At 42.3% G+C, this 14995-nt stretch overlaps 1 pseudogene; it reads left to right on the top strand.

The window, feature by feature from the left end:
- The first annotated feature begins 4192 nt into the window (after positions 1–4192).
- Positions 4193–14995, top strand: part of LOC129488723 (steroid transmembrane transporter SLC22A24-like) — a 73492-nt pseudogene continuing 62689 nt past the window's right edge.

Genomic DNA, 14995 nt, shown 5'->3' with positions numbered 1-14995 from the left:
ACTTTGAGAGGTCAAGGCAGGTGGATCATGAGGTCAGGAGATTGAGATCATCCTGGCTAACACAGTGAACCCCATCTCTACTAAAAATAGAAAAAATTAGCCTGGCATGGTGGGACGCACCTGTAGTCCCAGCTACTCGGGAGGCTGAGGCAGGAGAATCGCTTGAACCTGGGAGGTGTAGGTTGCAGTAAGCTGAGATCATGCCACTGCACTCCAGCCTGGGCAACAGAGTGAGATTCCATCTAAAAAAAAAAAAAAGATTGCTTTGATCTAAGGGCAGGATGCATGGTGAGTACATGTTCTTACATGAGAGATGGTAAATAAAGGAAAAATCAAGAGGCATACCCAGGATTGGAGTTAACCAGCAGTCAACATGGCAGATTAGCATCCAAGATGAAGTCACTTTTATCTCCACAAGTTAGGAGACATCTCTGTCTGTCTGCATGTCAAGAGTTTGGTGATCCTTGGATGAAACTTATCTTACAATACAGAATTCTTTTGCCTGTGTCCTGGGTTACCTTGCCTCCCCAAAAGGTAAAGAAGGTTCTGATTCAACTTATTTACTGGGAGGTATGTTCAGAGTTGAGGGCAGCATCTTCCTTGGGCATCTTTCTATGCAGACTTGTTGAAGAGGCCTCAGGTTTACAGCAGTATTGCCATACCAAAATTTCTCCAGTGCTTCAGTATACAGCTTGTTTCCGCTAAGCAAATACAGATGTGAATACTAGTTTTGCCCGCTTGCAATATTGAAAGGTATCAATGAGATCAAAGGAAAGAACTGAGCACAGTAGCAAATCAATTCAAACATCTTATAGAACTTAAATCAAGTCAGCAAAACAACCAGTAATGCTGGAAGGAAAGAAAAGAATAGATGAAAATCAGAGCCCATAGGCACAAAGAAACCAAGGATAGCAGTGGTGGTGCCCAGTGGGAATTCGACTTCAACAAGAGAGTAGCTTTCCTCTTTCCTCCATTTGAATAAAACATAAGGTTTTCACACTCTCATTACAGTACCTGGGCTTCTTTTGCCCAAATAATTGTAGAATCTGTGAAAGAGAAGAAGCCTGGGTGCCATGAGAGTGGAATGAGAATTTTACAGGTGGGCGTTTGTATCATTACCCATAGTTTCCTAATTGCCACCAGCCTGATCCTCCATTGTGTACCCAACACTGGACTTCCTGCCAGATTTTGTTAGGCTTTATACAGTGTTCACATCTTACTATCCCAGTCAACATAATGGGGCATATTACAAGACTTCTCCATGTTACATTTTCCCTGTAAACCAAGGAGGGTAATACCCATCTCACAGGGTTGTTGTAAGGAATAAATAACAGACACACAGAAATCACCCAGCCCAGTCTGGCACATAGGAAATGCCAATATATTGCTAGTGATCATTATTATCCTTACTAATGTTTTTCTCTGCATGCTTCTTTACTTCATCATTACTCTAGGGATACATCACGACTTTGATCTATACAGCATTCATTCTCTTTCCTTTTTGTGTCTATATTTGGTCACCATAGTACTTACTAATTTCCTCTCCTTCGGATTTTCTGTGTTTCATGGGAGATTTGGGGGATGGGGCACAATGGTTTCAGCTTCTTCTCTTCCAGCCATCTTGACTGTAGATATGCCATCATTGTTTCTCAGCATAAAAACAATCATTTAATTAATGAGATGAAAATAAGTCACTTATTAAAGTAAGAGACTTTTCTTTGGAGTTAGACTACCCTGGGTCCATATTTTGGCTCCACCACTTACACTCCATATATCCTTTGACAAATTATTTAGTGTTCCTAGGCCTCTGTTTTCCCAGGGGTAAAATTTAGATAATTTAGTGAGAACTGAAGGAAAGAAAATATTAAAAGTGCTTACAACAGAATTGAATACTCAGTGAATTCACAGCTGTAATCATCATTTTTTTTATATCATTTTACTCATGTGGCTCTGAATGGTTTGCTTTGCTGGAACATTGACTTCTGATAGTGACTTCTTACTGATAGTGGTCAGTAATTTTAGTAAAATAGAAACCTGATTTGTGCCCCTTCAAAATTCCTATGTTAGAATCCCAACCCCTAATACCTCAGAATATAACCATATTTGCAGATAAGTTAAAAGGAGGCCCATATGGCAGGGCCCTAATCAATACAACTGCTCTTCTTAGAAGAAGAGGAAGAGGGCCAGGTGCAGTGGCTCACACCTGTACTCCCAGCACTTTGGGAGGCCAAGGCAGGTGGATCACCTGAGGTCAGGAATTTGAGACCAGCCTGGCCAACATGGTGAAACCCCATCTCTACTAAAAATTAAAAAAATTAGTTAGGTGTGGTGGCGCATGCCTGTAGTTCCAGTGACTCGGGAGGCTGAGGCAAGAGAATCCCTTGAACTCAGGAGGCGGAAGTCGCAGTGGGCCAAAATTGCACCATTGCACTCCAGCCTTGATGACAAGAGTGAGACTCCATCTCAAAAAAAAAAAAAAAAAAAAAAAAACCAGAAGAAGAAGAAGAAAGAAGAAGAAGAAAAAGGAAGAAGAAGGAGAAGGAGAAGGAGAAAAAGAGACACCAGGTATGCACATGCATAAAGGAAAGAACATATGAGGACACAGAAAGAAGGCAGCTATCCACAGACCAAAGAGAGAGGCTCAGAAGAAATAAAATCTGTTGATATCTTGCTCTTAGACTTCCAGCCACCAGAACTGTGAGAAAATAAATTTTTGTTGTTTAAGTCACCCAGTCTGTGGTATTCTGTTATGCAGCCCAAGCAAACTAAGACATTTCTAACAATTTACAACAGCATCTCACGATTCCTTAGATTTAATCTTTAGAATGAATCCATCAAAATCATTTCCTGAAAGAGAATCCCTGCAGGCTGGGCAGAAATCTGCATTTTAAGATGTTTCATGGATGATCATTTTGAAATTCAAGGATAAGAACCTCTAGTTATTGTGCAGAATAAATTCTACAGGCTTTGCTTGTTTGGTTTGGCTCTTCATTCAATCAACCTATCTTCTCTCATTAATACCCTTCATGTTTTGCAGATTCCAGCTTTTCAATATTCTGTAGGTGCAGTTATACCACACCATTTTGCTATAATTGTATACTTATTATTCTCTCATTCAGAAATTGCTTTTTTTCATTCACTGCTTCATTGTCTCAAGAATCTTCCCCTAAGAATAGATAAAAGTTAATTTCTACAGTGATGACTCCCCTGTCCCATGGCACCTACCCAGGAATCATTGAACAGTTTATCTTTAATTCTTCCATAGGACACTGTCCATTTTCTTTATAGTTATGACATTACAGTATAATTATTTATGTACATATCACTTATTAACTGGAATATGAAACTTTATAACATTGAGGTCATGTTTTACTTATAAACATATAAATAGATTTATAAGTATATAAATAAATACCATTACTTTATTTACAGCAATAGCAGCAGAAAGTTCAAAATGCTATTTGAAAAAAATCAACAAATTTGGTGAAATAAACTATCACATAAAGATACTATTCCCTTCCTCTCTACCTCTTATTTCCCTATTTCGAAAATCTTAACATCACTGTCACTGGTATGATTTGAACTGAAGCAGAACTTCAGTTACCAAAAGTCAATGTTTATACTTACCATTCCACTTGCTTTAATTAGACAAAAGCGAGACTCTTGTGTTCATTAGTGTTCACTAACTTTTAGTCAAAAGTCAGTCCTCAGCAAGAAAAAGCCATTATCTTTGCACAAAACATAATAAAGCAGTTCACTTTTAAGTATCCAATATCCCTTTTCTGAAAAGAATGGCATACCATTGATCAGGTATAATTTTAGGTCCACTTTAGGTTGTGTGGAAATTATATCCACCTAAAAGTCCACTGTTGACTTCTCAGGAAGCTCAGAGATCAGGATCTTTCACAGAGTAGTCTTTTAAGAACATTCAGTTGTCAAAAGATGGTTGTATCTTTGCCAAATAATTGTATCTGTGACTTTGCTGAAACTATCTAGCTGTCTAAACTCAAAGGACTTGAGGAAAGTCCTTCCACTGCTCTTCTGCTGTGGTGTGACAGGGCCCACTGAGAAGAAAGTGGTGTAAGGATCCACATGGCACTACTGTGACTTGTGAAAGGGGAGACATTCTCCTTCTGAACTTATCTCTACAAAGTCACTGTGCTTCCTCTTAGGGATCACCTGTTCTGTCTTGATGGGTTTTGGTATGCTCCTGGATCAAGTGGGTGGCCTGGGGAGATTCCAAATCTTTCAGATGGTTTTCCTTACAATCTCCATCATTATACATTATCTTCATCTTCTATTGGAGAATTTCATTGCATTCATCCCTGGTCATCACTGCTGGGTCCACATCCTGGACAATGACACTGTCTCTGACAATGACACTAGGACTTTCAGCCAGGTTGCCCTCCTGAGAATCTCCATCCCACTGGACTCAAACCTGAGGCCACAGAAGTGTCGTTGCTTCATCCATCTCCAGTGGCATCTCCTTCACTTGAATGTGACCTTCTCAAACATGAGTGAGCCAAACACAGAGCCTGTGTGGGTGGCTGGGTGTACCACCAAAGCTCCTTCCTCTCCACCATTGTGACCGATGTAAAGGGACATGTTTAGATCTTCTGTTTATATGATCAAGATGTTTGGAGTTAGACTTGCTTTATACCGTTAGTCCTCAGATGGTTACTGTAGTCAGCTTTCTTCATTCCTTCAGCAGGTAGCAGCAACTGCTCACCAACTCTACAATACAGTCAAGTGCATTAGTATTGAGTGAATGAACTGAACAAACTAAACACGAAACTGCTATTATATCATCTAATTTAGTGAGAAAGACCTACAGTGTTTAAAGTAATTGAAATACTGTTTGGCAAATATTATGCTAGGTTAGTGTTCTCAATACTCATTGCAAAACTGATACCCACAGCAAGTAACCTCTGAGTACAGAATCCAGGGATCAGTATTTTTGAAGCACTTCAAGTGATTCAATGTGTGGCCAAAAAAAGATAGTTATTGTAGTAGTTGAATTATAAACTGCTAAGTGAAGTCAATGGCAAGGCCCTCATGTGGCCTACATGATGAAAAAAAGCCTTCCTGTAAAATTATGGGTTTCTAATATATTTTTTAAATTTAGGTAATGGAAGTTTTTTTTTAAAAATTATGTCCTTATATGTTTTTAAATATAATATCCAAAGAATGTGTATAACAACACAATAAAAGGTGGTCTGAGGGGAAAATGAATAAAGACATGTAGACACGTGAATACAGACTGTTGGAAGGCTGGGAATTGAGAGAGAGAGGCAGCTGCATTTGAAAGCCTGAAATAAGTTTAGTTTTAGAATTTGGGCTACTAGAGCATAGTGTCTATAGATGAATCTAGAGAGGGAGTCAGGACCCGCATAGCAGAGGATTATGTACATATGTTGGAGTTTGGAGTCAGTTTCCATTAAAGAGCTGAAACTCTTCTCAAGCTCTGCTATGCTGATTTCCTTCTCTTCCAGTAGTACCTGGTATGTGAATCTCAGTGACTAAAATTAATCAGGTGGTAGTGGTGCACTCCTGTAATCCCAGCTACTTGGGAGGCTGAGGCAGGAGAATTGCTTGAGCCTGGGAGGTGGAAGTTGCAGTGAGCTGAGATCGCACCACTGCACTCCAGTCTGGGTGACAGATTGAGACCCAGTCTCAAAAAAAAAAAAAAAATTAATGATTCAATCCCTACTTAGGGCTGGGTCACTGCTGGGAGGTCTAATATATGGCCATCTTTCAGACAGGTGAGTGTCATCTCACTTTCTTTGGGGCTATTTTTCAGGTGATATATTCATTATTTTAGAAATATTTAGTGAGCTCTAACTGTATACTTTGCATTGTGCTATGTGCTGATCTCTTTCTGACTCCAGGAAGCTACAGCTGATTAAGAATACTTGGTATTTGACTTAGAAATCATGGTTGGATATGATCTGTTCATTGTACTGCATAAATGAGGACAGAAAAAGACATCTAAATCAGATTCAAAGAAGTTTCAGGAAGGGATTTTTAGAGTAGTTTACAGGATTTTAGGTTTACATGTAGAAGTTAGCTCAATACAGGGAGAGGAAAGGGGTTTGAGGCAGAAGGTGCCTTCCTGTTTGAAAGCACAAATTTGTGAAACAGTGTTATTGGCCTTGACAATGTCCTAAGCCACCTAGGCCCTATGAGATAAGTTATTACAGACACTTTTAGACTGGCCATATTTTCCTACCTCCAGTGTAAGTGCTTATGTGCAGTGGGTAGTCATCATTATAAAATCTGAGGGTTGTGCAAGCACTGTGGCACTCACAGGATTGGAAGACATTACACCTCTAACCTGGGTGCTGATCCTGTGGAATGGCTTTAATAGGTAATTTTTGTAACCACATAAGGTAAATAAAGTAAGAACCCAGGATGACTTGGCTTAAGGATGAGATGTTTAGGGCTTTCTGTGTCCTGGCAGAGCTCCTTCTGGAGGAGGCAATCAACCATGGCTGTCACCCAAGCATGTCACCCACAAGGACACTGAGAGGAGTTTAGAAGCTCAATGCCATCTAATAGTCTCAGTTAAAACTTGTGACCTTTGAGTCTATCCCACTTACATATTACCTGTATAGATTTCGGGATCAGAGAGTTCGTTTTCCCCTTGTGTTCAGACTTAGCCTCTGTGCCATTAATTCAAATAGCAGAATTAATTAATTAACTAAACATTTGAATGTAAAAAGTGAATAAATAAGTTTTCTCAGGTCATAGGTCCAAGTTAATATCCATTAACAGTAGAATGATAGGCAGAGGGGGCCAAGATGGCCTATTAGAAGCAGCTGCAGTTGGTGGCTCCCACCAACAAGAGCAAAAACGGCGAGTGGATACTGTGCCTTCAACTGAGGTATCCAGCTTCTCTCATTGGGACTGACTAGGTGGTTGGCATGACCCCCTGAGAGCAAGAAAAAGCAAGATGGAATGAAGGCCCACCAGGAGCTGCATGGAGTAAGGGGAGCCCCCACTCCCAGCCAAGGGAAGCAGTGAGTGATTGTGTTACCCTGCCTGAGAAACCACGCTCTTTCCATGGATCTGTGCAACCCACGGATCAGGAGATCCCCTCATGAGCCCACGCCACCAGGGCCTTGGGACACAAGCACAGAGCTGTGCAAGCTTTCAGTGGCTGCTCAGTTTGCAGCCAGCGGCACCAGGGCAGGGACTGCCTAAGAAGACAACCATCACTGTGGCTCCAGTCCGCTGTTCTCCCCTGCTGGTGCCAGGAAGACTGAGCAGTTTGGACCAGCAGGAATTCTCCACAGCGCAGAACAGCAGCTGTGGCAGATCGTGGCCAGATCCTCTGGTCCCAAATGATTCCATCCCTCTGATGTGCTACATTATTACGTGTGAAATGTCCAGAAAAGTATTATTTCATTATAGTATATGCTCAAAGTCCAGAATCTTAACATTTAAATGAGGTTCAAGTGTAGAGACTACTTACATGGAGTTCTCTGGCTTTTATCTTTGTATTTGTTAATCTGTGAAACTGAAGAGACAAGACACTTGTCTCCAAAACACCCAACACACAATAATAATACAAGCATCCAATTACTACTGTAGACATTCCTGTTCAAAACGGAGGAGATGTGAGGCACGAGGAGTTCAGAGCAATTATGAAGTGCACTTAGGCAAATATTAGAAGTTCCTTGAATAGGTCTGGAGGCATGAAAAATGAAAGCAATTTGGCTCTCAGCCACAACCTCTTGCCACTTGGATCCCAACATTTTTTTGAAAGACAGAACATGCCTCTAAGTGAATAGTATTCTCAGCCACATTCCCACCTGGAGCATTTTGAGGACTACACAGCCTTTTTATTTTTGTACTGTCTTTGCCCCTTGCAGTCAAATTGGCAGCAATTTTCTGATAAAGATTTCCCAAAAAGGTTGTGGATATTCTGTGAATCTCTTTGTGGTTTATCTTATTAGACAAAATCTACCCCAACAAATATCTTTGAGATAAACTTTTCACCTTGGGCTTCTACTGAGATAGTGAAGAAACAACGCACCTAAGTATCCTAGAGGCTCTGTTGTTTGATTGAGGGGCGCATCCTTAATCTTTTTAAAGGCTCTTTGTTTCTCAGTAATACACTGAACCTTCGACCTTTCTGGGACCTTAGGAAATATTGTACCGGGCAGACCTGGCAAGATGGCCAAATAGGAACAGCTCCAGTCTGCAGCTCCCGGTGAGATCAACATAGAAGGCAAGTGATTTCTGCATTTCCAACTGAGATACCTGGCTCATCTCACTGGGACAGGTTAGACAGTGGGTGCAGCCCATGGAGGGTGAGCTGAAGCAGGGTGGGGCGTTGCCTCACCCCAGAAGTGCAATGGGTCAAGAAACTCCCTCCTCTAGCCAAGGGAGGCCTTGAGGGACTGTGCCATGAGGAACAGCCCCAGCCCAGATACTATGCGTTTCCCATGGTCTTCCCAGCCCACAGACCAGGAGAATCCCCAGGGTGCCTACAACACCAGAGCCCTGGGTTTCAAGCCCAAAACTGGGTGGTCATTTGGGCAGACACCAAACTAGCTGCAGGAATTTCTTTTCATAACCCCGTGGTGCCTAGAATGCCAGCGAGACAGAACCATTCACTCCCCTGGAAAGGGGGCCGAAGCCAGGGAGCCAAGTGGTCTAGCTCAGTGGATCCCACCCCCACAGAGCCCAGCAAGCTAAGATCCACTGGCTTGAAATTCTCCCTGCCAGCACAGCAGTCTGAAGTCGACCTGGGAACTAAGCTTGAGCTTAGTGCGGGGAGGGGCATCTGCCATTACTGAGGCTTGAGTAGTTGGTTTTCCCCTTACAGTGTAAAAAAGCCACAGTGAAGTTCCAAGTGGGCAGAGCCCTCGACAGATCAGCAAAGCGACTATAGCCAGACTGCCTCTCTAGATTCCTCCTCTCTGGGCAGGGCATCTCTGAAAAAAGGCAGCAGCCCCAGTCAGGGGCTTATAGATAAAATTCCCATCTCCCTGGGACAGAGCACCTGGGGGAAAGAGTGGCTGTGGGCACAGCTTCAGCAGACTTAAATGCCCCTGCCTGCAAGCTCTGAAGAGACCAGCAGATCTCCCAGCACAGTGCACTAGCTCTGCTAAGGGTCAGACTGCCTCCTCAAGTGGGTCCCTGACACCCATGTCTCCTGAATGGGAGATGCCTCCCAGCAGGGGCTACAGACATCTCATACAGGAGAGCTCCACCTGGCATCTGGTATGTGCTCCTCTGGGACAAAGCTTCCAGAGGAAGGAACAGGCAGCAATCTTTGCTGTTCTGCAGCCTCCACTGGTGATACCCAGGCAAACAGTGTCTGGAGTGGACCTCCAGCAAACTTCAGCAGACCTGCAGCAGAGGGGTCTGACTGTTAGAAGGAGAACTAACAAACAGAAAAAGATAGCATCAACATTAACAAAAAGGATGTCCACTCAGGAACCAACACCAAAGATCAAAGGTAGATATACCTATGAAGATGGGGAGAAACCAGCATGAAAAGGCTGAAAATTCCAAAAACCAGAATGCCTCTTCTCCTCCAAAGATCACAAATCCTCACCAGCAAGGAAACAAAACTGGATGGAGAATGAGTTTGATGAATTGACAGAAGTAGACTTCAGAATGTGGGTAATAATAAACTCCTCCAAGTTAAAGAGCATGTTCTAACTCAATGCAAGGAAGCTACGGACTTTGAAAAAGGTTACTGGAACTGCTAACTAGAATAACCAGTTTAGAGAAGAACATAAATGAGCTGATGGAGTGAAAAACACGGCACAAGAACTTCGTGAAGCATACACAAGTATCAATAGCCAAATCAATCAAACGGAAGAAGGGATATCAGAGATTGAAGATCAACTTAATGAAATAAAGCATGAAGACAAGATTAGAGAAAAAACAATGAAAAGGAACCAACAAAGCCTCCAAGAAATATGGGACTATGTGAAAAGACCAAATATGCATTTGATTGCTATACCTGAAAGAGACAAGGAGAATGGAACCAAGTTGGGAAACACTCTTCAGGATATTATCCAGGAGAACTTTCCCAACCTAGCAAGGCAGGCCAACATTCAGCTTCAGGAAATACAGAGAACACCACAAAGATACTCCTGGAGAAGAGCAACTCCAAGATACATAATTGTCAGATTCACCAAGGTTGAAATGAAAGAAAAAATGTTAATGGCAGCCAGAGAGAAAGGTGGGGTTACCCCTAAAGGGAAGCCCAACAGACTAACAGCAGATCTCTCTGCAGAAACCCTACAAGACAGAAGACAGTGGGGACCAATATCCAACATTCTTAAGCAAAGAATTTTCAACCCAGAATTGCATATCCAGCCAAACTAAGTTTCATAAGTGAAGGAGAAATAAAATCCTTTACAGACAAGCAAATGAGAGATTTTGTCAACACCAGGCCTATCTTACATGAGCTCCTGAAGGAAGCACTAAACATGGAAAGGAACAACTGGTACCAGCCACTGCAAAAAGATGCCAAATTGTAAAGACCATCGTTCTATGAAGAAACTGCATCAACTAATGGACAAAATAACCAGCTAACATCATAATGACAGAATCAAATTCATACATAATAATATTAATCTTAAAAGTAAATGGGCTAAATGCCCCAATTAAAAGACACAGACTAGTAAATTAGATAAAGAGTCAAGACCCATCAGTGTCCTGTATTCAGGAGACCCATCTCACGTGCTGAGACACACATAGGCTCAAAATAAAGGGATGGAGGAATACTTACCAAGCAAGTGGAAAGAAAGAAAAAAAAAGCAGGGGTTGCAATCCCAGTCTCTGATAAAACAAACTTTAAACGAACAAAGATCAAAAGAGACAAAGAAGGACATTACATAATGGTAAAGGGATCAATGCAACAAGAGGAACTAACTATCCTAAATATATACATGCATCCAATACAGGGGCACCCAGATTCATAAAGCAAGTTCTTAGAGACCTACAAACAGACTCAGACTCCCAAACAATAATAGTGGGAGATTTGAACACCCCACTGTCAATATTAGATGGATCAATGAGACAGGAAATTAACAAGAATATTCAGAAGTTGAACTCAGCTATGGACTAACAGACCTGATAGACATCTACAGAACTCTTCAGCCAAAATCAACAGAATATACATTCTTCTCAGCACCACATCACACTTATTCTAAAACTGACCACATAATTGGAAGTAAAATACTCCTCAGCAAATACAAAAGAACAGACATCACAACAAACAGTCTCTCAGACCACAGTGCAATAAAATTAGAACTCAAAATTAAGAAACTCGAGATTTCCGGCCAAGATGGCCGAATAGGAACAGCTCCGGTCTCCAGCTCACAGCCCCAGCGACACAGAAGACGGGTGATTTCTGCATTTCTGCTTGAGGTACCGGTTTCATCTCACTAGGGAGTGCCTAACAGTGGGTTCAGGACAGTCGGTGAAGCGCACTGTGCGCGAGCCGAAGCAGGGCGAGGCATTGCCTCACTCGGGAAGCGCAAGGGGTCAGGGAGTTCCCTTTCCTAGTCAAAGAAAGGGAAAACAGACGGCACCTGGAATATCGGGTCAGTCCCGTCCTAATACTGCGCTTTTCCAACGGGCCTGGAAAACGGCACACTAGGAGATTGTGTCCCGCACCTGGCTCGGAGGGTCCTATGCCCACGGAGTCTCGCTGATTGCTAGCACAGCAGTCTGAGATCACGCTGCAAGGCGGCAACGAGACTGGGGGAGGGGCGCCCGCCATTGCCCAGGCTTGCTTAGGTAAACAAAGCAGCCAGGAAGCTCGAACTGGGTGGAGCCCACCACAGCTCAAGGAGGCCCGCCTGCCTCTGTAGGCTCCACCTCTGGGGGCAGGGCACAGACAACCAAAAACTCAGCGAGAACCTCCACAGCCTTAAATGTCCCTGTCTGACATGGTTCTCCCAGCACGCAGCTTGTGATCTGAGAACGGACAGACTGCCTCCTAAAGTGGGTCCCTCACCCCTGAGCAGCCTAACTGGGAGGCACCCCCCCAGTGGGACAGACTGACACCTCATTCAACCGGGTACTCCTCTGAGACAAAACTTTCAGAGGAACTATCAGACAGCTGAATTTGTGGTCTCATGAAAATCCGCTGTTCTGCAGCCACCGGTGCTGACACCCAGCCAAGCAGGGTCTGGAGTGGACCTCTAGTAAACTCCAACAGACCTGCAGCTGAGGGTCTTGTCTGGTAGAAGGAAAATTAACAAACAGAAAGGACATCCACACCAAAAACCCATCTGTACATCACCATCATCGAAGACAAAAAGTAGACAAAACCACAAAGATGGGGAAAAAACAGACCAAAAAAACTGGAAACTCTAAAAAACAGAGCACCTCTCCTCCTCCAAAGGAACGCAGTTCCTCACCAGCAACGGAACAAAGCTGGATGGAGGATGACTTTGATGAGTTGAGAGAAGAAGGCTTCAGACGATCAAACTACTCTGAGCTACGAGAGGAAATTCAAAACAATAGCAAAGAAGTTAAAAACTTTGAAAAAAAATTAGAAGAATGGATAACTAGAATAACCAATGGAGAGAAGGGCTTCAAGGAGATGATGGAGCTGAAAGCCAAGTTTCGAGAACTACGCGAAGAATGCAGAAGCCTGAGTAGCAGATGCGATCAACTGGAAGAAAGGGTATTGCTGATAGAAGATGAAATGAATGAAATGAAGAGAGAAGGGAAGTTTAGAGAAAAAAGAATAAAAAGAAATGAACAAAGCCTCCAAGAAATTTGGGACTATGTGAAAAGACCAAACCTACGTCTGATTGGTGTACCTGAAAATGATGGGGAGAATGGAACCAAGTTGGAAAACACTCTGCAAGATATTATCCAGGAGAACTTCCCCAATCTAGCAAGGCAGGCCAGCATTCAGATTCAGGAAATACAGAGAACGCCACAAAGATACTCCTCGAGAAGGGCAACTCCAAGACACATAATTGTCAGATTCACCAAAGTGGAAATGAAGGAAAAAATGTTAAGGGCAGCCAGAGAGAAAGGTCGGGTTACCCACAAAGGGAAGCCCATCAGACTAACAGCTGATCTCTCAGCAGAAACTCTACAAGCCAGAAGAGAGTGGGGGCCGATATTCAACATTCTTAAAGAAAAGAATTTTCAACCCAGAATTTCCTATCCCGCCAAACTAAGCTTCATAAGTGAAGGAGAAATAAAATACTTTACAGACAAGCAAACGCTGAGAGATTTTGTCACCACCAGGCCTGCCCTAAAAGAGCTCCTGAAGGAAGCACTAAACATGGAAAGGAACAACCGGTACCAGCCCCTGCAAAAACATGCCAAATTGTAAAGACCATCGAGGCTAGGAAGAAACTATAGCAACCAACGAGCAAAATAACCAACTAACATCATAATGACAGGATCAGATTCACACATAACAATATTCACGTTAAATGTAAATGGGCTAAATGCTCCAATCAAAAGACACAGACTGGCAAACTGGATAAGGAGTCAGGACCCATCAGTGTGCTGTATTCAGGAAACCCATCTCACGTGCAGAGACACACATAGACTCAAAATAAAGGGATGGAGGAAGATCTATCAAGCAACTGGAAAACAAAAAAAGGCAGGGGTTGCAATCCTAGTCTCTGATAAAATAGACTTTAAACCAACAAAGATCAAAAGAGACAAAGAAGGCCATTACATAATGGTAAAGGGATCAATTCAACAAGAAGAGCTAACTATCCTAAATATATATGCACCCAACACAGGAGCACCCAGATTCATAAAGCAAGTCCTCAGTGACCTACAAAGGGACTTAAACTCCCACACAATAATAATGGGAGATTTTAACACCCCACTGTCAGCATTAGACAGATCAACGAGACAGAAAGTTAAGAAGGATATCCAGGAATTGAACTCAGCTCTACATAAAGTGGACCTAATAGACATCTACAGAACTCTCCACCCCAAATCAACAGAATATACATTTTTTTCAGCACCACACCACACCTATTCCAAAATTGACCACATAGTTGGAAGTAAAGCTCTTCTCAGCAAATGTAAAAGAACAGAGATTATAACAAACTGTCTCTCAGACCACAGTGCAATCAAACTAGAACTCAGGATTAAGAAACTCAGTCAAAACCGCTCAACTACATGGAAACTGAACAACCTGCTCCTGAATGACTATTGGGTACATAATGAAATGAAGGCAGAAATAAAGATGTTCTTTGAAACCAACGAGAACAAAGACACAACATACCAGAATCTCTGGGACACGTTCAAAGCAGTGTGTAGAGGGAAATTTATAGCACTAAATGCCCACAAGAGAAAGCAGGAAAGATCCAAAATTGACACCCTAACATCACAATTAAAAGAACTAGAAAAGCAAGAGCAAACACATTCAAAACCTAGCAGAAGGCTAGAAATAACTAAAATCAGAGCAGAACTGAAGGAAATAGAGACACAAAAAACCCTTCAAAAAATTAATGAATCCAGGAGCTGGTTTTTTGAAAAGATCAACAAAATTGATGGACCGCTAGCAAGACTAATAAAGAAGAAAAGAGAGAAGAATCAAATAGATGCAATAAAAAACGAAAAAGGGGACATCACCACCGATCCCACAGAAATACAATCTACCATCAGAGAATACTACAAACACCTCTATGCAAATAAACTAGAAAATCTGGAAGAAATGGATAAATTCCTCGACAAATACACCCTCCCAAGACTAAACCAGGAAGAAGTTGAATCTCTGAATAGACCAATAACAGGTTCTGAAATTGTGGCAATAATCAATAGCTTACCAACCAAAAAGAGTCCAGGACCTGATGGATTCACAGCTGAATTCTACCAGAGGTACAAGGAGGAACTGGTACCATTCCTTCTGAAACTATTCCAATCGATAGAAAAAGAGGGAATCCTCCCTAACACATTTTACGAAGCCAGCATCGTCCTGATACCAAAACCTGGCAGAGACATAACCATAAAAGAGAATTTCAGACCAATATCC

Source organism: Symphalangus syndactylus, chromosome 1 (assembly GCF_028878055.3).
Source record: "Symphalangus syndactylus isolate Jambi chromosome 1, NHGRI_mSymSyn1-v2.1_pri, whole genome shotgun sequence".
NCBI classification, from domain to species: domain Eukaryota; kingdom Metazoa; phylum Chordata; class Mammalia; order Primates; family Hylobatidae; genus Symphalangus; species Symphalangus syndactylus.
Note: the sequence above shows the minus strand (reverse complement) of the source record. Positions and strands in the feature narration are given on the sequence as shown.